The sequence below is a fragment of the Salvelinus fontinalis genome, chromosome 28, assembly GCF_029448725.1.
Source record: "Salvelinus fontinalis isolate EN_2023a chromosome 28, ASM2944872v1, whole genome shotgun sequence".
NCBI lineage: Eukaryota > Metazoa > Chordata > Actinopteri > Salmoniformes > Salmonidae > Salvelinus > Salvelinus fontinalis.
In genome coordinates, this window is record NC_074692.1 from 17,195,201 (window position 1) to 17,219,694 (window position 24,494).

At 42.6% G+C, this 24,494-nt stretch overlaps 1 pseudogene; it reads right to left on the reverse strand.

Annotated features, from left to right (window-relative positions):
• Positions 1-767: 767 nt before the first annotated feature.
• Positions 768-24,494, reverse strand: part of LOC129825904 (5-hydroxytryptamine receptor 2A-like) — a 49,728-nt pseudogene continuing 26,001 nt past the window's right edge.

Below are 24,494 nucleotides of genomic sequence, written 5' to 3' on the forward strand. Positions count from 1 at the left end.
ATGCTGGTCATTTATGAACATTTGAACATCTTGGCCATGTTCTGTTATAATCTCCACCCGGCACAGCCAGAAGAGGACTGGCCACCCCTCATAGCCTGGTTCCTCTCTAGGTTTCTTCCTAGGTTTTGGCCTTTCTAGGGAGTTTTTCCTAGCCACCGTGCTTCTACACCTGCATTGCTTGCTGTTTGCGGTTTTAGGCTGCGTTTCTGTACAGCACTTTGATATATCAGCTGATGTAACAAGGGCTATATAAATACATTTGATTTGATTTGAGAATGGTCGGGGAAAGGCAAAAGGTCAAAACCAGATCAGAGTCCAGGAGGTACAGAGTGGAAGACAGGCTCGTGGTCAAGGAAGGCAGAATGGTCAGGCAGGTGGGTACAAAGTCCAGATAGAAGCAAGGGTCAAAACTGGGAGGACTAGAAAAAGGAGAATGCAAAAAGCAGGAGAACGGGAAAACATACAAGACGAACTGGCGCAGAGAGACAGGAAACACAGGGATATATACACTGGGGAAAACAAGCGATACCTGGAGGGGGTGGAGACAATAACGAGGACAGGTGAAACAGATCAGGGCGTGACAGTACCCCCCCTCTAGGGACGCCACCTGGCGTTCTACCTGGGCGCATACTTGGTTGACCGGGGTGTCGGCGGTGGAAGTCGGTGATAAGGGCTGGATCCAGAATGTCTCTAGCGGGAACCCAGCACTTCTCCTCCGGGCCGTAACCCTCCCAGTCAACCAGGTACTGGAAACCCCTGCCCCATGGTCAAACACTCAGGAGACGTTTTACCGTGTAGGCCGGATGGCCATCAATGACACAGGGACGGGGGTGGGCCTGGGGACAGAAGACAAAGAACAGTGAGACACGGGCTTAATCTTAGACACATGGAAGGTAGGGTGAATACAGAGGGTATGGGGTAACACAAGACGGGCAGCAGTGGAACTTAGAACTGTGGAGATGGGAAAAGGACCAATGAAACAAGGGAACAGTTTGCAGGACTCTACCCGAAGGGGCAGGTCTCGTGTGGACAGCCATACCCTCTGCCCAATGCGGTAGCGGGGAGCTGGGGTCGGGCGACTGTCCGCATGTTGACAATACCTGGAGTTGGTCTTGAGAGTAGCTTGACTTGCTCTTCTCCAGGTATTTCGACAGCGGTGGACAAACATCTGTACAGAGGGTACGCTGACCTCCTGCTCTTGTTCAGGGAAGAGTGGAGGCTGATACCACATGGAGCACTCGACAGGGGAGAGTCCCTTGGCAGAACTGGGAAGGGTGTTCCGGGCATACTCCACCCAGACCAGTTGATGGCTCCAGGTAGTGGGGGTTGGTTGAGACCAGGCACTTTAAGGTGGTCTCCTGCTCTTGGTTGGCTCGCTCCGACTGACTGTTCGTTTGGGGATGGAATCTGGATGACAGGCTGGCCGACGACCCAATAAGGGTGCAGAATGCCTTCCAGAACTGAGACGAGAACTGAGGACCTCGATCAGAGACCATGTTTACCGGGAGTCCATGGATCCGGAAGACATGCTGCACCATAAGCTGGGCCGTCTCCTTGGCAGAAGGTAGTTTGCGGAGAGGGATGAAATGGAGAACCGGTCGAATACCGTCAGAATGACAGTGTTATCATCAGACAGAGGGAGCCCAGTGACAAAGTCCAGAGATATATGAGACCAAGGACAATGAGGGACCATAGTGGCTGCAGGAGGCCGTGGAATCTTGTTTTGAGCACACACACAGTGCATGCGGCGACGAAGGCAGAGACGTCAGGGACCATTGTGGGCCACCAGAAACGTTGTCGAAGGAAGGCAAGTGATACCTGGAGGGGGTGGAGATAATAACGAGGACAGGTGAAACAGATAAAAAAATCCCCCCAAAAATCGAAATCTAATTTATTTGTCACATACACATGGTTAGCATATGTTAATGCGACTGTAGCGAAATGCTTGTGCTTCTAGTTCCTACCATGCAGTAATATCTAACAAGTAATATAACCTAACAATTTCACAACAACTACCTTCTACACACAAGTGTAAAGGAATGAATACGAATATGTACATTAATATATGAATGAGTGATGCCCGAACTGCATAGGCAAGATGCAGTAGATGGTATAGAGTACAGTATATACATATGAGATGAGTAATGTAGGGTATGTAAGCATTATATAAAGTGGCTAGTGATAAATTGATTACATATATTTTTCCTTTATAAAAGTTGCTAGAGTTGAGTCAGTATGTTGGCAGCAGCCACACAATGTTAGTGATGGCTGTTTAACAGTCTGATGGCCTTAAGATAGAAGCTGTTTTTCAGTCTCTCGGTCCCCACTTTGATGCACCTGTACTGACCTGGCCTTCTGGATGATAGCGGGGTAAATAGGCAGTGACTTGGGTGGTTGTTGTCCTTGATGATCTTTTTGGCCTTCCTGTGACATTGTGTGGGGTAGGTGTCCTGGAGGGCAGGTAGTTTGCCCCCGGTGATGCGTTGTGCAGTCCTCACTACCCTCTGGAGAGCCTTATGGTTATGGGCGGAGCAGTTGCCGTACCAGGCGGTGATACAGCCCGACAGGATGCTCTCGATTGTGCATCTGTAAAAGTTTGTGAGTGTTTTTGGTGACAAGCTAAATTTCTTCAGCCTCCTGAGGTTGAAGAGGCGCTGCTGCGCATTCTTCACCACGCTGTCTGTGTGGGTGGACCATTTCAGTTTGTCCGTGATGTGTACGCCGAGGAACTACGCCGAGGAATAGGGAGTACAGGAGAGGGCTGAGAACGCACCCCTGTGGGGACCCAGTGTTGAGGATCAGCAGGGTGGAGATGTTGTTACCTACCCTCAGATCAGGGTGTGACAAAAAGAGACCTTGAAATCCTTAATCCAATGAAGATAGCTAACGTTAGCTATTTAGCGATCGTTGCATTGTGTCAACTTAGCATGTGTCGCTATCACTTAACATGGGGTTTGATTAGCTTGCTAATTGATTACCAGTTGCACCACAGTGGCTATTTTTGGTAACTAGTTAAACATGACAAACTGACAAACATGACAGAGAAAAGCATCGTGTTTTGCATGGCTTTGCACATCAGCAATCAACATTAACAGCAGAATGCAACTGGCTAGCAGTTTTCACATGAATGTGGATGCTGTTTTTCTCTTTGAAATTAGTGTTAGTGAAATTATTGTGACACATACATGCATGTTCAAAGAGAAAAAAGTTCCACATTTAAGTAAAAAGTCAGAAATATAACAATGAACTGCTTGCAAAGTTAAACATAGCTGTCCTCGGGTTGGCAGTTTCACTTAACATACCTTTTAACACACCTTCCTCCACACCACTTCAAACTGCAAACACAAAAATGGTAGTAAAGGAATTCAGGTAAACTACATTTACATTTAAGTCATTTAGCAGACGCTCTTATCCAGAGTGAATTACAAATTGGAAAGTTCATACATATTCATCCTGGTCCCCCCGTGGGAATTGAACCCTGATCCCCCCGTGGGAATTGAACCCACAACCCTGGCGTTGCAAGCGCCATGCTCTACCAACTGAGCCACACGGGACTACAGCTCCCTCCTGTTGACATCAACTGTTTGATTGGGAGCCGGAGGGCCAGTGCAGCTGATGCCAATATACCCCCTACTCTTCAGCGTTATCTGGGGAGAAAACACTCTGTTCTGTCTGCCTGGTTAGTTTCTGGAGCTTTGTGGCGTGCCGAATCAAATCAAATCAAATGTTAATTGTTACATGCACCAAATACAACAGGTGTCGACTTTACAGTGAAATGCTTACTTACAAGCCCTAACCAACAATGCAGTTTTAAAAAGAAGTTACAAATAATTAAAGAGTAGCAGTAAAATAACAGAGGCTTGACAGAGTGCCTTCTGCCAGAGAACAGGCTCCTTCCCTGGGCGTGAAGAGAGGCGAACGCCTGCCGATGGCAGTACACAGGTGGAACTGTCACTTATCTGCATGCCAGTTGATTGTGATTCCTTTCCCTTGTTTTGATTTTGTTTGGAACGGTTTGAACACCTGACATAAGGAGGGTACAGGTGTGGAGGAGACAGTGGGGGAGATAATAGACACAAACATCTGCACACAGTTCTCTTTGCCAATCTACAATATGGAACGCTGTTCCTATCAGAACGGTTGACATTCAAAACGTGTTCATAGAGTGTTGTCAATTTATATTTTATTGTAGAAGGTGTTTTTGGAGATTTTTTTTTACTGCAATTCCCACAAATGAGAAACATTCTCACCATTACACAATTTAATGTTTATGTGTTCTATGTGAAGGAATAAGACATGAGCAAAATTATTCCCAAATACAGCAGCACACTTCAAAGAAGTCAGGGTTGTCGTAATTAAATCAGCCATAGGAGTCATTGTCATACTCGGAAATCTCCACTTGATTTCCACTTGCTCAACACAAACTGGCAGGGCTGCAGCTGCACTTTCATACTGGCTACATACTGTATGTATACAGTGGGTAGGTGCTAGAAGTAGGATGGTGTTGTCCATAGAACACTGCTCAGTTCTGTGTCCTCATCCCCCAATGGTGAAGGTTAAGATTTGGGAAGGTAAACTGATCCTATATTTTAGCCGAAGGGCTTTTTTTTTTTTACAAATACACAAAGTCATCCTAAATAGAGGCAGGACATGGATGGTAAGACAGTGGTCCTTCCATCTTTCTTTCAACTCTTTCTCAGACACAGCTAGATGGGCTTCTGACCTCCAACAAAGTCTTTCTATTCTGTTAGCAGTGTGTCTGCTGTCCCCTACAAATCTAGGGGAGTTATATAGGGCTCCCAAGTGGCGCAGCGGTCTAAGGCACTGCATCTCACTGCTTGAGGCATCACTACAGAAACCCTCTACAGACACCCTGGTTCGAATCCAAACGGCTGTTTGGGAGTCCCATAGGGCAGCGCACAATTGGCCCAGCGTCGTCTGGGTTTGGCCTGTGTAGACTTGCCTGGTTAAATAAATAAAATGTAGATGAATATTAAGGGGGCATTTGGCTGTCTATGTTACTTGAGTGAGAGGCACAGAAATATTTGATGAGTCCCCAGATAGCGATACTTTAATGATGTAGCAGTGTGTACAACACAAAAGCACAATGCCATTCAAAATAAAAGTTTGGCAGTTTGGACTCGATGGAAGTTAACAAGCCAAGTGTAGTGGTATTGCCGAGGGACATTTAAACTCTGAGCTGAAACATACTTGTATGTCAAAGCGGTGTGTGTTCCAGGTGCCCCCAATATCTAGCAACTTCGGACAGCCATCTAAGAGGATTGGGACAACATTCCACAGGCCACAATCAACAGCCTGATCAAGTCTATGCGAATGAGCTGTCGCGCTGCATTAGGCAAATGGTGGTCACACCAGATACTAACTGGTTTTCTGATCCACACCACTACCTTTTGTTTAAGGTATCTGTGACCAACAGATACATATCTGTATTCCCAGTCATGTGAAATCCGTAGATTAGAGCCTCATGAACTTATTTCAATTGACTGATTTCCTCGTAACTCAGTAAAATCTTTGAAATTGTTGCAGGTTACGTTATATATATATTTTGGTGTAATTTTTGTAATCCAAGAAACAAAGAGAACAAAACATGTAAAAATGCAAAAGATCTGAGGTTAAGTAGGATTGCTTCTGCCATGCTAAATCTATCAACATCAATCTGAAAAGCTCTGACCTTTATCCAACATTGACAGAGTGTATGTAGGAGCTGATTGGTGGGACATAAAGCCACCATTGGGGCTGTAAATCTAGCTCTCTTTACTGACTTCCTGATAGATATTGTACTGGGGGCTCTAAAACCACAGCAGCTTCATGCTCACACTGAAGCTCTTATTTGATGGACTGGTGGTCGAGATATACTGTTTTAGGCGATGTAAGATTAGGGTGTTTCCCTTGCATCAATATCCTAAGTCTTGCTCCTGGACTTTGAGGCTGTTTACAATGGCATTAGCGAGTGCTGGCATAGTGTATCTCAATGTGGTTCACTGAAAACAGGTTTGCTCATCAAAAGCTGAGAATCACATACAAACCCTTCTAAAAGCGTCTTTACAGTGAAAAGTATGACGCCAAATTGAGACAGAAGAGGATGATATCCAGAACTCATCACAAAGAAAGAAGGAGTAGGAGGAAGAGAAATTCACACCTGCATTCAGTACCTTTGCTGTATTTAATTTCGCATAATTATTCCCAACCATTTTCCTGCAGTTACATTCATTGATAATCCATCCCTGCGTTACAGTTTTTTCCAACTGCTTACACACGTTTTCCAAGCTGTCTTGGAAAAACACTACACACAATTCCCAAAACTGCACACACAAAATGCAAAATGCCTCACATCTTCTTCAAAAAGTAACACTGCATTCAAAATGCCATAAACACATGTCAGAATGAAGCATTTGCATGAATTGGCAAACACTGCTTTCATAATAGTAAATTTTTGGATATACCATGTAAACACTGCTGTTCTAAATCTAAAGCTCTTTGGTCTTTCATAAGCTTATATCTACATTCCAATGCTGTAACGCTCGTCCTCCTCCTCGTCTGAAGAGGAGCATGGATCGAACCAAAACGCAGCGTGGGTTGAATGCATAATGATTTATTTAAAGAAAGATGAACACGAAGAACACTTGACAAAATACAAAAATAACAAAACGACGTGAACAGACCTGTACTTGAGAACATAAAACAAGAACGCACGAACAGGAACGTGCACACACACGAACGAACGAACGAACGAACCAGTCCCGTGTGGCACAAACACTGACACAGGAACAATCACCCACCAACAAACAGTGAGAACAGCCTATCTTAATATGGTTCTCAATCAGAGGAAACGTAAAACACCTGCCCCTGATTGAGAACCATATCAGGCTAATTGAAAATGAACCCAACATAGAAACACATAACATAGAATGCCCACCCAGCTCACGTCCTGACCAACTAAACAAAGACAAAACAAAGGAAAATAAGGTCAGGAACGTGACAAATGCAATGTTCTACAGTGAAAGTAATCTGCTGAGAGGGGTAACAAGTACACTGTAAACACCAATGCAATGTAGAAACAGAAAATATTTATTAGGCCAAACATTACTGTTGTATACAGTAGCATACAACAAAACCATAAACATATGTAAACCAAAAGTATATTCTTTAGAATACAGTAAAGAACACAATTGTGTGTGTGGGGTCCCGGGGGGGCAGTCCAGGAATTGGTGGGGGGGGGGGGGGGGGTAGTCACCTGTGTTAAGGTACGCTCCATCTCTTCTCCGGCCTGGGTCTGGCCACAACACTTCGTCCACATCACAAGATACGTTTTCTCTCGCCAAACATCGAGGGAAGTATCTCCTAGCATTGCGTATCCAACCTTGGACAGAGGCAACCTCTGTCCCCACATGCGTCCTCCATTGCCTGGAGAAGCGGCATGCGGGCATAGGGTTGGTGATCATACACTTTCCAGCGCCAGGCTGAGAAGAATTCGTCTATAGGATTTAGAAAAGGTGAATATGGGGGTAGGTACAAAACTACAAATTGGGGATTTGTGGCAAACCAGTTTTGGACCAGAACAGCCCGGTGAAAACTAACACTGTCCCATAAAACCACAAATCTAGCAGGCTCCTGATCTGGATCAGGGACAAGCATTGTGTAAATTGCATCCAGAAAAGTGAGCATATGACCGGTGTTGTACGGACCCAGTGTGGCATTGTGATGGAGGACCCCGTTTTGAGTGATGGCAGCACACATAGTTATATTACCCCCACACTGTCCAGAGACATTGGTAATTGCCCTCTGTCCTATTACATTTCTTCCACGGCACCTGGTTTTGGTGAGGTTGAAGCCAACCTCATCCACATAAATAAATTCATGGCGAATTACATGGGCATCCAGCTCCAATACTCTCTGTAACAGACAATAGGATATACAGATGAGTAAATATGGTATGTCTGAAGTACTGGAAGTAGTGTTGCATACATACCTCTACAAAGTCATGTCGCATATTATTGACTCTGTCAGAGTTTCTCTCAAATGGCACCTTGTAAAGTTGTTTCATAGTCACTCGGTGCTGTTGGAGGATGTGTTGTATGGTCGACAGGCTTACAGCATTGATGTTGTTAAATATGGTGTCATTATTCAAGATATGCTCTCTTATCTCTCGAATCCTAATTGCATTGTTGGCCAAAACCATATTTATAATTGCACAATCTTGTACATCTGTAAACAAGCGTCCTCGTCCTCCATGACGTCTTTGCCTTTCCACTCTGTACAGAATTCAAACACAGTATGTGTTCAGCATAGGAACTGTAAACAATGTACAAAAAAATGTAGTACAGCATGATAACCAACCTCATTCATTCAATGCAGTGCAGTGCAGTAAATGGATGGCTTAGAGTTACAAATGTTTATGCAATACTATGCAGTCATACGTATTTTACAATACATTACTGTAATGCTAAAATAGTCATTAGATAGTTGCATACCTGTTCTCATTTCTGAAGGTTCGAATTATGGACGCCACTGTAAATCGACTCAAATTGGGCTGGACTCTCAATCCAGCCTCTCTCATGGTCAAACCGTGGTTGATCACATGATCAACAAGGGTTGCCCTAATCTCATCAGAGATGGCTCTCCTTCCTTCTCTTCTTTGCCCTCGTCCTCCTCTCCCTCTTGCTCTTTGTCCATTGTTGGCATCCATTGTTCAAAACAGGTAATCTGACCTTTGACCTATTTATAGGCCTATACTACAGTAAAGCAGTGATTGGTTAGTGATGAGTTAAGCTATTAGTGTTTGCACATGTGAGGAGTGTGTGTGACCTGGTGAATAAGTGTAGCATTTTGATTGGTTGCGTTTGGTAAAGGAAAGCAAGTCACTTCCTGTTAGATGTTTGTGTTTTAGGTAGAGAATTGTGTGTAGTGTTTTGAAAAAAGTGTTTTATGCAATTGACAACTGAGAAATAGCTTATGGTTTTGGATATTTGGTGTGTAGTTTTGCACTTTGAGTGAGAGGTTTCAAAAATCGTGTGACATGAAAAGATTTTGTGTGTAAGCGGTTGGAAAAAAACTGTAATAGAATTTTAATGATATAGTGTACTCTGTGGCACCTAATCACATAGAATTGATTTGTTGCCTGTGTGTCTTCTCTTTATGATGGACATTCTTTTATGGTGCTGAGTTGAGGAGATGGGGAGCATGGGTGTGTGGTTGCATGGATCATTATCACACACCATTTTTTGTCTTTGTACACGTTATACTGTCCTGTGTGTCTTTATGAGCTCACATGTTTTTGTCGGTGTGTGTGTGTGTGTGTGTGTGCGTGTGCGTGTGCTTGTCTGTGTGTGGTATGTGCGCTTGTAGTGGTGCGAGAGAGAGAGAGTCGTGGCTAGTCAGCTGTGTGTACTAAGCAGGGGAGAACAACTGCCCCTTCTCATTGAAGCCACGGTAGTTCGAGGCCGACTATGTTATTGCAGGCATTGTTGGCAGAAAAGAATATCCCCATTATAGTGCATGGAAACATTGCACTTTTTGTGGTCAATCTTTGTGTAAAAAAAACCCTAATAATTGCTTCAAATACACCAGATGTATGTCCTTGAACCAATTATTTTAAAATCTCACACATAAGAAGTTATCGGGATAATTGAGTTGCTAATGGCAATCTGCAGTACTGTGTTGGCCTTCAACTTCTGTTACTCAATGAGAGGGGACAGCACTGAGCTAGCCTGCAACGCCACTTCCTGGAGTAATAAGTGGGCATAATATGTCTCCGTGGGACACCATCTTAAAGCAATAGTTCACCCAAATTACAAAATTAAAAATTTGGTTTCCTTACCATGTAAGCAGTCGATAGAGCCCCACAGTGGAGGTGTCATAATACCCATGAAACCTAGCGGTCAAATAGGGAAACGGTTATGATAGCCAGATTAGCACCTAATTAGCATTTTATTTATTGGGGGTAAATACAGGTGAATATCTTGATAAAAGTCACTTTGTCTGAGAAAGATTTACATGGTTATCAAAATGTTACGTCAGGGTAAGCCTACACTAAACACAGCCCTTATTTTACGTGTTTCTATAATCCCCTATGGGAAAAATTTAAGGTGGAAAAACGATTGGAACCATTTCCCTGTTTGACCGCTAGGTTTTATGAGTATTATGACACCTCCACTGTGGGACTCTATAGACAAAGTATGACAGCAATGCATACTTCGGTTTAGTTTTCCTGGCACTGTTCCACATGCTAATGTTTTAGCAATCGTGGCACAAATCCCATTAAATTCATGGGACTGATATTAGCATTTTTCACGCATCATGTTCATAACATCTATAACTGAATTTGTTGAGCTTCACAATCAATTTGAGATACTTTTGGATAACTTGGATATAATGCGCGGAAAATGCTAATATCTGTCATATGACTTGTTTCACAAATGCTAAAGCGTTAGCATGTGAAAGAGTGTCAGCGAAACTAAACCGAAGCATGGATTGCCGGTCATACCTTGTCCATAGACTGCTTAAAGGATAAGGAAACCTTTAATCAACTTAATTTGTCTTCAGTGCGCTACTGAGTCTTAACATAGGAATGAATGGTGTCACGTGATCGATGGCATTGTCCATTCATATATAAAGACATTGGTACTGAGGGAGAGGGAGAACAGGCATAGAGCTGTGGCCTATGGTGAGAAAGAGGCAGGGGTGACTGATAGTGATGGCTCACTAAACTAAGCAGTCTATGATGGATGTAGATCGGCCACAGTATTTGTGTGTGTATACATTGCTTTCTTTTGAGCTTTGCTCTTCTCTCTTGGCAGTCAGGCCCCTTTCACTGCTTCACAGCTCAGATGTGGACAAATGACTGATAGCACATTGAAGGCTAACATTCGACAACAGAAAAATAACCCGAAAATAAACATGAAAACAAGGCAGGGTAAATCCAATTCCCATTGATTTCAATGTAACAAACCATTCAACTCTGTGCACAAGGACTGCTTTGAACAATTTAGACATCAAATTTCACAAAAATACAGACGCAAAGTTTGGTCAAATCTTTCAGTTTTTTATGTGACCACATTTTCCCAAAACTCTGTTAAATATCTGCTGTATCAAGATTCAAAGATTTTTGAAGAAAGAATGGGGTGTCAGCCCTGACACGACACCTTGAGTTTGAAAGAAAATATTTTGGTTATTGAACTACAGTAGGTAAAGTGGATTTACATCTGGTAACATAACTACGGTAACAGAATTACATCATGGGTACCTGGTTTGTGCTGTACAGAAATGTATAATTATGGATATGAATATCATTCTCTTCATGGTGATTTATCCTGACTAGGCACACGAAGGTAGAAATATGCAATAACCTTCTTTGGCATATTTGGGTATTATTCTACACACCGGCTATTATTATGCAATAACCTTCTTTGGCATATTTGGGTATTATTCTACACACCGGCTATTATTGTAAATTATTGTTACAGGGCCACATTTGGTTGGTCCGGACCAGGCCAAATCTGAAACCATCATAGATGTCTGTGTTTCACAAGATTGGACATCACAGTATAGAATACAGTACAGTACAGCACAGCACAGTAAAGGATTGTAAATATGTTCAGTAGAGTAGAGTACATTACAATACAGTACATTATAGTGTACTCTATTCTAGTGTGCTGTACTGCACTGTACTGTACTGAACTCTATTCTTCTCTACTGTACTCCCACTAGCCATTCCCCCAAAGGTAAAACATATCATTGCAAAATTCCTATACTTGTATTTCTACAGTATTTGCTTATTTCTCCTCTCCTTTAACCTCCTTGTAAGTAAAATACAACATAAAATACAGAGTGCACACACTGCTTGGATGCTGTGAAATGAAACTGATGACATAGGTGGTTTCTGTGCTGCTAGCTAAAGGCTTAGCCATGAAGTACTACTCACGTTACACTGTAAGCTCTTCAGAACTGCTGAGGGGACCCAATGCTGCCTGAGGAAAAGTTTAACCATCAAACACGGAACACCAGCTCACGTTGCCCGTCTTTTATGGCACGGCCTTCCGTCTATTTGCTCATAGAGTTGCTTGGTAAACCAAATATGCAAATCAAACACACATTCACCACCGTGACTAGGTCTGCCTTTTTGTAAATTGGCACCTACTTTGAGAGAGATGAAGTGCCGCGAATTAAATGCACCACAAAACAAACAATGCCCTTGAATCTAACATTGGCATTGTGCATGTATGCACACACACACACACACACACACACACACACACACACACACACACACACACACACACACACACACACACACACACACACACACACACACACACACACACACACACACACACACACACACACACACACACACACACACACACACACACACACACACACACACACACACACCCACACACACACACAGACAGCTTATAAGCCTGCCCTCTGGGGAAAGCCTCATTCAAACACAAACAGTTCACAGTTTATGAATGAACACTAATGGAGATCTTAAAGGGACTTGACTGAAATCAGCATTAAATAAGGAGATAAGTCATATCCAGTAACTAGTTGTTGACAGATTGGAAATACAGTATGACAACAGAGAAATGTAGTTTTGAAATTGGCAGAGTCAGATATTGTCTGGGTAAATTGTACAAGTAATGGTCACAGATTTCCAAGTATTCTCTCTAGTCTTTTCTGTTGAAGTTCAATGTAGGAAAAAGGCTCTCATGAAAGCTCACCTCTTACTAAAGGCACACAGCCAATTGTGTGTGAAAAGTCGAGAGCATTTTGTGATGCCCTTTGCCAGACTTGCTCAAAATGAGTTCCACTGCCTCTTTTTCCTCTTTCTATCCTGGACACGATGTGTTCCATTTTCTGCATGCCTTGCAAGCATAAAAGAAAAGTGGTGGCATTTATTAGCCCCAGGTTTATTTGTATTCCATCGCTTCGTTCACTACACGTCGGCTTTTATGAGCTTGCTCGAGCGAAACATTAAAGAGCTTCATTCTTTATTAATCCTCAAACTTACAAATCAAAAGTTCCGACACACCAGCTTCACTACCTGTGTGCCTGCACTTTCTACATTAAGAAATCAGGTTCCTGTCATCATTTTCTAAACACCCCTTGGTTGTCTGACTTGAGGAAAGTTTTGAACCGACAAATAGGTACAACAAATTACAAGGCATACATTTGTTTTGGGGTTCTAGCACTTGCTGTGCCTAGTGCTTAGTTGCCTTACCTTGTTTGACAACTTCTAGTGCTTAGAGTGTGACATGGAGAGTCTGCACCCAGCTGTTGAGTAAATATTGACAGTGCCTTGTTGCCTATTCATATCCTTTGCTTCGCCTTATCTGGCATGCCTCATGTGGAGCCAAACAACATCAATACTGAATGAAATCATGAGGAGAATGGGTAAGAGGAAGCTGACATGTGGAATGAGAAGTGAAGCCAGAAGGAAACCGTGGGTGAGATGGGAAGCTGATAATGTATTGTCAACTCTCTCTCTGGAGGATGGTCAGTGGAGGCTGTCTGGGGTCAGTAGTGTAAAGTAGACTTGGGCCATTCTTTGTTACAAGCTCATTAATGGACAATACCACTTCACATAAAGAAGGCTTCATTATGGGTGACTATGATGGTCTTGAATGGGTTTGAAATCTCTGGTCATTAGGAAATATGCCAAACACAATTATACACAAGTAGTCACTTCTGTTAAATGCATCAAGTGTGCAAAAAAAATGTTAGTTGTGATAATGGCAAGTTGTTGTCACATAATTGGTATCACTTGTTAATCTTGTCAATCATGTTTGATTACTGTGCAAATCGCTAAAGACTTCGTTAATTCTTAATGAGCTGTCTTCCATCCCACCAGATCAGCCACTGAGAATGATTATAATCCGTTCTTGTCTTGACAACAGTGTCTTACACAGAGGAAGGTTATCTCTGACAAAGATGGTGGCAGAGGTTCACACAAGAATAGAAAATAGAAAGAGGAAAATCCAGAAATGATGAAGGTGGAATGGAGGAAAAGTACAGAAGAGCTACAGTAGAGCTGAGACAAAAGACAAAATAAAAATACCTACAGTATACAGCATTGCTTGCTCAAACTAACTATAGTTTAGACAATCACTACGGTGTATATATACTACCATTCAAAAGTTTGGGGTCACTTAGAAATGTCCTTGTTTTAGAAAAAAAGCAAGTTTTTTTGCCCATTTTAAAATAACAGAAAATTGATCAGAAATACAAGGTAGACATTGTTAATGTTGTAAATGACTATTGTAGCTGGAAACTGCAGATTTTTTAATGGAATATCTACATCAATCAGTCAAATGTATTTATAAAGCCCTTTTTACATCAGCCGATCTCACAAAGTGCTATACAGAAATGCAGGAACCTAGGAAGAAACCTAGAGAGGAACTAGGCTCTGAGGGGTGGCCAGTCCTCTCCTGGCTGTGCCGTGTGGAGATTATAACAGTACATGGCCAATATGTTCAAACGTTCATAGATGACCAGCAGGGTCAAATAATAATAGTGGTTGTAGAGGGTGCAACTGGTCAGCACATCAGGAGTAAATGTCAGTTGGCTTTTCATAGTCAATCATTTAGAGTTAGAGACAGCAGAGAGAGAGAGTCGAAAACAGCAGGTCAGGGACAAGGTAGCACGTCCGGTGAACAGGTCAGGGTTTCATAGCCACAGGCATAACAGTTGAAGCTGGAGTACAGAGGCCCATTATCAGCAACCATCACTCCTGTGTTCCAATGGCACGTTGTGTTAGCTAATCCAAGTGTATAATTTTAAAAGGCTAATTGATCATTACAAAACCCTTTGCAATTATGTTTTTAACAACTGAACACTTATGTTCTGATTAAAGAAGCAATACAACTGGCATTCTTTAGACTATTTGAGTATCTGGAGCATCAGCATTTGTGTGTTCTATTACAGGCTCAAAATGGCCAGAATCAAAGACTTTCTTCTGAAACTCATCAGTCTATTCTTGTTCTGAGAAATGATGTCTATTCGATGCGAAAAATTGCAGAGAAACTGAAGATCTCGTACAACGCTGTGTCCTACTCCCTTCACAGAACAGTGCAAACTGTCGCTAACCAGAATGGAAAGAGGAGTGGGAGGCACAACTGAGCAATAGGACAAGTACATTAGAGTGTCTAGTTTGAGAAACAGATTCCTCACAAGTTCTCAACTGGCAGCTTCATTAAATAGTACCCGCAAAACACCCGTCTCAACATCAACAGTGAAGAGGCGACTGGGATACTGGACATCTGGGCATTACTAATTGACGACAAACTTTTGAACGACAGTGTATATATACTGTACCAGTCAAAAGTTTGGACACACCTACTCATTCAAGGGTTTCTCATTATTTTTTACTATTTTCTACATTGTACAATAATAGTGAATACATAAAAACTATGAAATAACACATGTGGAATCATATAGTAACCAAAGAAGTGTTAAGCAAATCAAAATATATTTGATATTTTAGATCCTTGATGACAGCTTTGCACACTCTTGGCATTCTCTAAACCAGCTTCACCTGTAATGCTTTCCCAACGGTCTTGAAGGAGTTTCCACATATGCCGAGCACTTGTTGGCTGCTTTTCCTTCACACTGCGGCCCAACAATCCCAAACCATCTCAATTGGGTTGAGGTCGGGTGATTGTGTCGGCCAGGTCATCTGAGCACTCCATCACTCTCCTTCCTGGTCAAATAGCCCCGACACAGCCTTGAGGTGTGTTGGGTCATTGTCCTGTTGAGAAAAAAAATAAGATAGTTCCACTAAGCACAAACCAGATAGGATGGCGTATTCCTGCAGAATGCTGTGGTAGCCTTGCTGGTTAACTGTGCCTTGATTTCTAAATAAATCACAGACAGTGTCACCAGCAAAGCACCCCCATGCCATCACACCACCTCCTCCTTCTTGCTTCACAGTGGGAGCCACACAAGCAGAGATCATCCGTTCACCTATTCTGCGTCTCACAAAGACATGGCAGTTGGAACAAGACCAAAGGATAAATTTCCGTCCAATGTCCATTGCTCATGTTTCTTGGCACCAAGCAAGTCTCTTCTTCTTATTGGTGTCCTTTAGTAGTGGTTTCTTTGCAGCAATTCAACCATGAAGGCCTGATTCACGCAGTCTCCTCTGAACAGTTGATGTTGAGATGTGTCTGTTACTTGAACTGTGTGAAGCATTTATATGGGCTGTAATTTCTGAGGCTGCTAACTCTAATGAACTTATCCTCTACAGCAGAGGTACCTCTGGGTCTTCCTTTCCTGTGGCGGTCCTCAAGAGAGCCAGTTTCATTATAGCTCTTGATAGTTTTTGCAACTGCAATTATGGAAACATTCAAAGTTCTTGAAATGTTCTGCATTGACTGACCTTCAAGTAATGATGGACTGTCATTTCTCGTTGCTTATTTGAGTTGTTCTTGCCATACTACGACTTGGTCTGAATACTTTCCAAATGTACTTTATACAGTATATACAGTCCCATCGGAAAGTATTCAGACCCCTTGACTTTTTCCACATTTTGTTACTTTACAGCCTTATTCTAAAATGTATTAAATCGTTTTTTCCTCTCATCAATCTACACACAATACCCCATAATGACAAAGCAACAAGAGGTTCATTGAAAAACAGTTTAGTAATTGTTGCTAATATATTAAATTTAAAAACTTAAATATCACATTTACATACGTATTCAGACCCTTTACTCAGTACTTTTATGAAGCACCTTTTGCAGCGATTACAGCATTGAGTCTTGGGTATGATGCTACAAGCTTGGCACACCTGTGTTTTATTCCCCTTCTTCTCTACAGATCCTCACAAGCTCTGTCAGGTTGGATGCGGAGTGTTGCTGCACAGCTATTTTTAGGTCTATCCAGAGATGTTAGATCGGGTTCAAGTCCGGGCCCTAGCTGGGCCACTCAAGGACATTCAGAGACTTGTCCCGAAGCCACTCCGGCATTGTCTTGGCTGTGTACTTAGGGACGTTGTCCTATTGGAAGGTGAACCTACGCCCCCAGCTTGAGGTCCTGAGTTCTTTCGAGCAGATTTTCATGAAGGATCTCTCTGTACTTTGCTCCGTTCATCTTTGCCTCGATCCTGACTAGTCTCCCAGTCCCTGCCGCTGAAAAACAACCCTGCAGCATGATGCTGCCACCGCCATGCTTCACCATAGGGGTGCTGCCAGGTTTCCTCCAGACATGATTCTTGGCATTCAGGCCAAAGAGTTCAATCTTGGTTTCGTCAGAAACAGCAGTTTCTGAAGCAATCACGCATCAGTAGAGCACAACAGCAGCGCAATTAAGCTGTCTTTGATTTTTAATTAAAACTAAGAGGCGCGATCATTTCCAAACTTGTTTTGCCTTTCAGGCAGCACAAGTTATCATCTTCATAAATGGAGACTATAATCCTGTTGGATGAAAAACAATCGCATTAGCATTCTCATCCTAAAATTAAAGAGAGAGAAAGAGAGAGCAGGAGAAGAGAGAGAAGCTTTCTTTTCCTTCAAAGCAGTTTGCCGCCCAAACATTATTACAATTAGGACAATAATTGTAATAGAGACATGAATAATGCAGAGGTGTGAAGCGGTTTCAGCTGCGTCCAGTAGACACAATCAACACCAGCCTGCCGCCCCTTGCTTTGGCAAAGTCCATTACGACTTCTAATGCGTCTTAGTGGCTTCTGAACCGAAAAGTAATTTCCTGTTGATATCTCAGGGGATTTCATGAGAGAAGTTGAGGGAGAAAAAAACTAAACGTATTCACCCACAAGACTCAGAAACTAAACTCTGTGGCTACTCTTTCAAGGGTCGTTCCATGTCATTTCATGAAATCGTTTCTGTAGTTACTCTTTACATTTTCTTTATATTTTTGGTAACAAGTTTATAATAGCAATATGGCACCTCGGAGGTTTGTGGTATATGGACAATACACGGCTAACATAGAGGCTGCTTATTCCAATGCAGCTTTCGTTAGTTTATTTCAGAAATTGTTTTCATCCAAAACAAATGCAAAATCAACTTAGTCTTCAAACATTGATTAATCCTATTTGAAGTATTCTAATGCAAGTCCTGCCCTGGGGTTAGAGCAATCAGGCAGATTAATTGGTCGGTGTTCTCCTTCCTTTAGTGCAGCTACTTTATGAGCTATTTGGCAGATCATGTATTTTAAAGGTGCCTGGACTCTTGTCTACCTATGCTTTTAAATTGAGGTCCATTATGTGCCTTCCTAGCTCTGTCTGCCGTAGGGTATTTGGAACATGTTAACAGAGAGGCAAGCTGTAATTCATCACCCCCGACATAAAATCTCCAAAGTGACAAGGCCTCTACAGGATTCTGCACTTTATTGCCCAAGAGATGAATGGCCCAGAGAAGTCATTCCAAGTGAAAAATCAATACCTTGAGTCGAAGTATATCTTCCCAATTTCCAAGCCCTGTAAAGAATTCTTATTACAAAATAAAACAGTTTTTCTTCCTTCACTTATTTAACACTGGGTGCCACGAACACACACTATAACTTAACTGTGCAATCCAATTGCATCGAACCAGATTGATTTTGATGGCAGAAAATAACAATACTAATTAATTTGGTACTGTACTTCTGTGGTGGCTAGTGGGACTTTAGTCTCGTCTTCACTAGTACATCAGTAACTCTACATTTAGTGGATCTGATTTTAACCTTGTCGAGTGTGAGTTCCAAATATCTCTTTTACACGTGTGATGTCAGAATGCACTCACTGTTCCAGAATGTGATTGTTACGCAACAGAACAGTAAACCCGCTCTGCCCTAAAACCAAGGCACGCTGCCTGCTAATTATTTATATGTTATGTGTCACGCCCTGACTGTCACGACTTCTGCCGAAGTCGTTGCCTCTCCTTGTCCGGGCGGTGTTCGGCGGTCGACTTCACCGGTCTTCTAGCCATCATCGATCCATTTTTCATTTTCCATTGGTTTTGTCTTGTCTTCCCACACACCTGTTGTCAATCCCATTCATTACCTGTTGTGTATTTAACCCTCTGTTTCCCTTCATGTGTTTGTCAGAGATTGTTGTATGTCAAGCGTTGTTTTATTAGTGTATAGGTGTGCGACGGGTCCTCGTACCCATTTTATTTGATGTATGTATATTTTCTTGTGTTTGGAGCATGTCATGGACATTGATTAAAAGTCTCCATATACACTTCGTTTACTCTCCTGCGCCTGACTTCCCTGCCACCTATACACACGACGTTGACACTGACCTTAGAGAGCCTTTTTATTTCTCTATTTGGTTAGGTCAGGGTGTGATTAGGGTGGGCATTCTAGTTTTTCGTTTTCTATGTTGGCCTGGTATGGTTCCCAATCAGAGGCAGCTGTCTATCGTCTCTGATTGGGGATCATATTTAGGCAGCCTTTTCCCACCTGTTGTTTGTGGGATCTTGTTTTGTGTTTAGTTGCGTTGAGCACTGCATTACTGCATCTTTGTTATTATTTGTTGTTTTGGTTGTAAGTTTTCACTATTAAATAATATGTGGAACTCTACGCATGCTGCGCCTTGGTCCACTCATTTCAACAATCGTGACATTATGTTTCATCTTATCAATTTCAAATGATCTTCTAACAAGTTAGATTTTTTAACAACAGTTTGAATTGAGGTGTGCCACCGCCTCCTCATTCATTCACATAAGAAGTAGCCCATTTCAGTGTTGTGGACAATTTACAGTGCATTCTGAAAGTATTTAGACCACTTCACCTTTTCCACATTTTGTTACTTTACAGCCTTATTCTAAAAATAATTAAATCTTTTTTTCCCTTATAAATCTACTCGCAATAACCCACAATGACAAAGCAAAAACTTTTTTAGAAAACTTTTATAGAATTTCAAATGTACAAAAAATACAAACGGAAATATCACATTTACCTAAGTATTCAGACCCTTTACTCAGTACTTTGTTGAAGCATATTTGGCAGCGATTACAGACTCAAGTCTTTTTAGGTATGACAGTACAAGCTTGGTACACCTGTATTTTGGGAGTTTCTCCCATTCTTCTCTGCAGATCCTCTCAAGCCTATCAGGTTGGATGGGGAGCATCGCTGCACAGCTATTTCCAGGTCTCTCCAGAGATGTTCGATCGGGTTCAAGTCCGGGCTCTGGCTGCGCCACTCAAGGACATTTAGAGACTTGTCCCAAAACCACTCCTGCATTATCTTGGCTGTGTGCTTAGGGTCATTGTTCTGTTGGAAGAGGAACCTTTGCCCCAGTCTGAGGTCCTGAGCGCTCTGGAGCAGGTATTCATCAAGGATCTCTCTGTTCTTTGCTTCGTTCATCTTTGCCTCGATCCTGACTTGTCTCCCAGTCCCTGCCGCTGAAAAACATCCCCACAGTATGATGCTGCCACCACCATGCATTACCGTAGGGATGGTGCCAGGTTTCCTCCAGATGACGCTTGGCATTTAGGCCAACGAGTTCAATCTCGGTTTCATCAGATCAGAAAATCTTGTTTCTCATGGTCTGAGAGTCCTTGTGGTGTCTTTTGGCAAACTCCAAGCGGGCTGTCATGTCCCTTTTACTGTGGAGTGGCTTCCATCTGGCCACTACAGTAAAGGCCTGATTGGTGAAGTTCTGCAGAGATCGTTGTCCTTCTTGAAGATTCTCCCATGTTAACAGAGGAACTCTGGAGCTCTGTCAGAGTGACCATCGGGTTCTTGGTCACCTCCCTGACCAAGGCCCTTCTCCCCCGATTGCTCAGTGTGGCCAGGGGCTAGCTCTAGGAAGAGTCTTGGTGGTTACAAACTTCTTCCATTTAAGAATCATGGAGGCCACTGTGTTCTTGGGGATCGTCAATGCTGCATAATTTTTTGGGTACCCTTTCCCAGATCTGTGCCTCGACACAATGCTGTCTCGGAATTCTACAGACAATTCCTTTGACCTCATGGTTTGGTTTTTGCTCTGATATGCAATTTCATCAGTTGGACCTTATTAATTAGACAGTGTTGGCTTTTCCAAATCATGTCCAATCAATTGAATTTACCACAGGTGGACTCCAATCAAGTTGTAGAAACATCACACGGATGTTCAATGGATTCAGGATGCACCTGAACTCAATTTCGAGTCTCATAGCGAAGGGTGTGAATACTTACATAAATACATTATTTTTTATTTTCCATACTTTCTAAAAACCTGTTTTCCCGTTGTCATTATGGGGTATTGTGTGTAGATTGAAAAAAAATAATGTTATAATAAAGCTGTAAGGTAACAAAATGTGGAAAAAGGGAAGGGTCTGAATACTTTTCGAATGCACTGTATATTCTCTCAAGTTTGAAGACTGGATAATACCTCAGTGCAATCCTATTTGGAAATAGAAACATGATGAGACGTAGATTTCAGCAGACAATAACATTTCATCAGTGTATATTGCTAAGTGCTGCAATGAAAAACTTGATCACTTTAGTTGCATTTGATGTTATTGATGTTTTCAGGCTTTGGAATGGAAAAAGTAATCACAGCAATGACATGATTTCCAGGCACCTTAACAATACCAGCAATTCTGAGAAACAGGAGTGAGGAATGTATATTTATGGTATGGATTGTAGTTGTTTGGTCAAATAATATGGATGACGTCTCCGTTCTACATGTAGAGTGCCTTCAGAAAGTATTCATACCCCTTGACTTATTCCACATTTTGTTATGTTATATCCTGAATTGAAAATGGATTAAATATATATTTTTCGCAACAATCTACACACAATACCCCATAATGACAAAGTCAAAACAAGCTTTTAGAAATATCTAATTTACTGCACATTAGTATTCACAACTGTATCAGTAATTTGTAGAAGCACCTTTGGCGGTGATTACAGCTGTGAGTGTTTTTGGGTAAGTCGCTAAGAGATTTGCACACATGGATTGTACAACATTTACAAGCTGATTGTGGATCATTCCTCAAAAGACATTTTTAAGTTTTGCCATATTTAGCCGATTTATGTCAAAACTGTAACTAGGCCACTCAAGAACATTCAATGTCATCTTGGTAAGCAACTCCAGTGTAGAGTTCTCCTTGTGTTTTAGGTTATTGTCCTGCTGAAAGGTTAATTCATCTCCCAGTGTCTGTTGGAAAGCAGACTGAACCATGTTTTCCTTTAGGCTTTTGCTTATAGCTGCATTCCGTTCATTTGTATCCTAAACAACTGCCTAGCCCTTGTTGATGACAATCATAACCATAACACAAGGGGTGGAGGTCTGTGTATATTTGTAAATAACAGCTGGTGCACAAAATCTAATATTAATGAAGTCTCAAGGTTTTGCCTGCCTGAGGTAGAGAATCTCATAAGCTATAGACCACACAATTTATATTTTTCGTAGCTGTCTATTTACCACCACAAACAGAGGCTGACGATAAGATGGCACTCAACGAACTGTATAAGGCCATAAGCAAACAAGAAAATGGTCATCCAGCAGATGTGCTCCTAGAGGCCGGGGACTTTAATGCAGGGAACTTAAATCCGTTTGACCTAATTTCTAACAGCATGTTAAATATGCAACGATTGGAAAAAACTCTAAATCACCTTTACTCCACACACAGAGACACGTACAAAGCTCTCCCTCGCCCTCCATTTGGCAAATCTGACCATAACTCTATCGTCCTGATTCCTGCGTACAAGCAAAAAGTAAAGCAGGAGGTACCAGTGACTCACTCAATAAGGAAGTGGTCAGATGACACAGATGCTAAGCTACAGGACTGTTTTGCTAGCACAGACTGGAATATGTTCCGGGAATCTTCCGATGGCACTGAGGAGTATACCACATCAGTCACTGGCTTCATCAATAAGTGCATCGATGACATTGTCCCCACAGTGACCGTACATACATACCCCAACCAGAAGCCATGGATTACAGGCAACATCCGCACTGAGCTAAAGGGTAGAGCTGCCGCTTTCAAGGAGAGGGACTCTAACCTGGACGCTTATAAGAAATCCCGCTACACCCTCCCACGAACCATCAAACAGGCAATGCTTCAATACAGGACTAAAGTTGAATCGTACTACACCAGCTCCAACCCTCGACGGATGTGGCAGGGCTTGCAAACTATTACGGACGACAAGGGGAAGTACAGCCACGAGCTGCCTAGTGACATGAGCCTATCAGACAAGCTAAACAGCTTCTATGTTCGATTCGAGGCAAGCAACACTGAAGCATGCATGAGAGCATCAGCTGTTTCGGACGACTGTGTGATCACCCTCTCTGTTGCCGATGTGAATAAGACCTTTAAGCAGGTCTACATTCACAAGGCCGCAGGGCCAGACAGATTACCAGGACAGGTACTCCGAGCATGCGCTGACCAACTGGAACTGTCTTTTCCGAGTCTGTAATATCAACATGTTTCAAGCAGACCACCACAGTAACCTGCCTAAATGACTACCGACCCGTAGAACTCACATCTGTAGCCATAAAGTGCTTTGAAAGGCTGGTCATGGCTCACATCAACACCATTATCCCAGAAACCCTAGTCTCACTCTAATTTGCATATCGCCCCAACAGATCCACAGATGATGCAATCTCTATTGCACTCCACACTGCCCTTTCCCACCTGGACAAAAGGAACACCTATGTGAGAAGGCTATTCATTGACTACAGCTCAGCGTTCAACACGATAGCGTCTTCAAAGCTCATCACTGAGCTAAGTACCCTGGGACTAAACACATCCCTCTGCAAATGGACTCTGGACATTCTGACGGGCCACCCCCAGGTGTTAAGGGTAGGTAACAACACAACTGCCACGCTGATCCTCAACATCGGGGCCCCACAGGGGTGCATCCTCAGTCCCCTCCTGTACTCCCTGTTCACCCATGACTTCATGGCCAAGCACGACTCCAACACCATCATTAACTTTGCCAACGACACCACAGTGGTAGGCCAACAATGATGAGTGGATGCAACCTGACTGGTTTCATCACTGCCTGGTATGGCAATTGCTCGGCATCCGCCCGCAAGGCAATACAGAGGGTAGTGCGAACGGCCCAGCACATCACTGGGGACAAGCTTCCTGCCATCCGGGACCTCTATACCAGGCTGTGTCAGAGGAAGGCCCTGAAAGTTGCCAAAGACTCCAGCCACCCTAGTGATAGACTGTTCTCTCTGCTGCCGCACGGCAAGTGGTACCGGAGTGCCAAGTCTAAGTCCAAGAAGCTTCTTAACAGCTTTAACCCTTAAGCCATAAGACTCCTGAACAGCTAATCAAATGGCTACCCGGACTATTTGCATTGTCCCCCCCCACACCCATTTTTACGCTGCTGCTATTCTCTGTTTATTATCCATGCATAGTCACTTTACCTTTATCTACATGTGCATATTACCTCAATTACCTCAACTAACCGGTGTCCCCACACATTGACTCTGTACCGGTACCCCCCGTATATAGCCTTGATATTGTTATTTATTTATTTTTTACTTCAGTTTATTTGAGTAAATACTTCATTTTTCTTATAATTGCATTG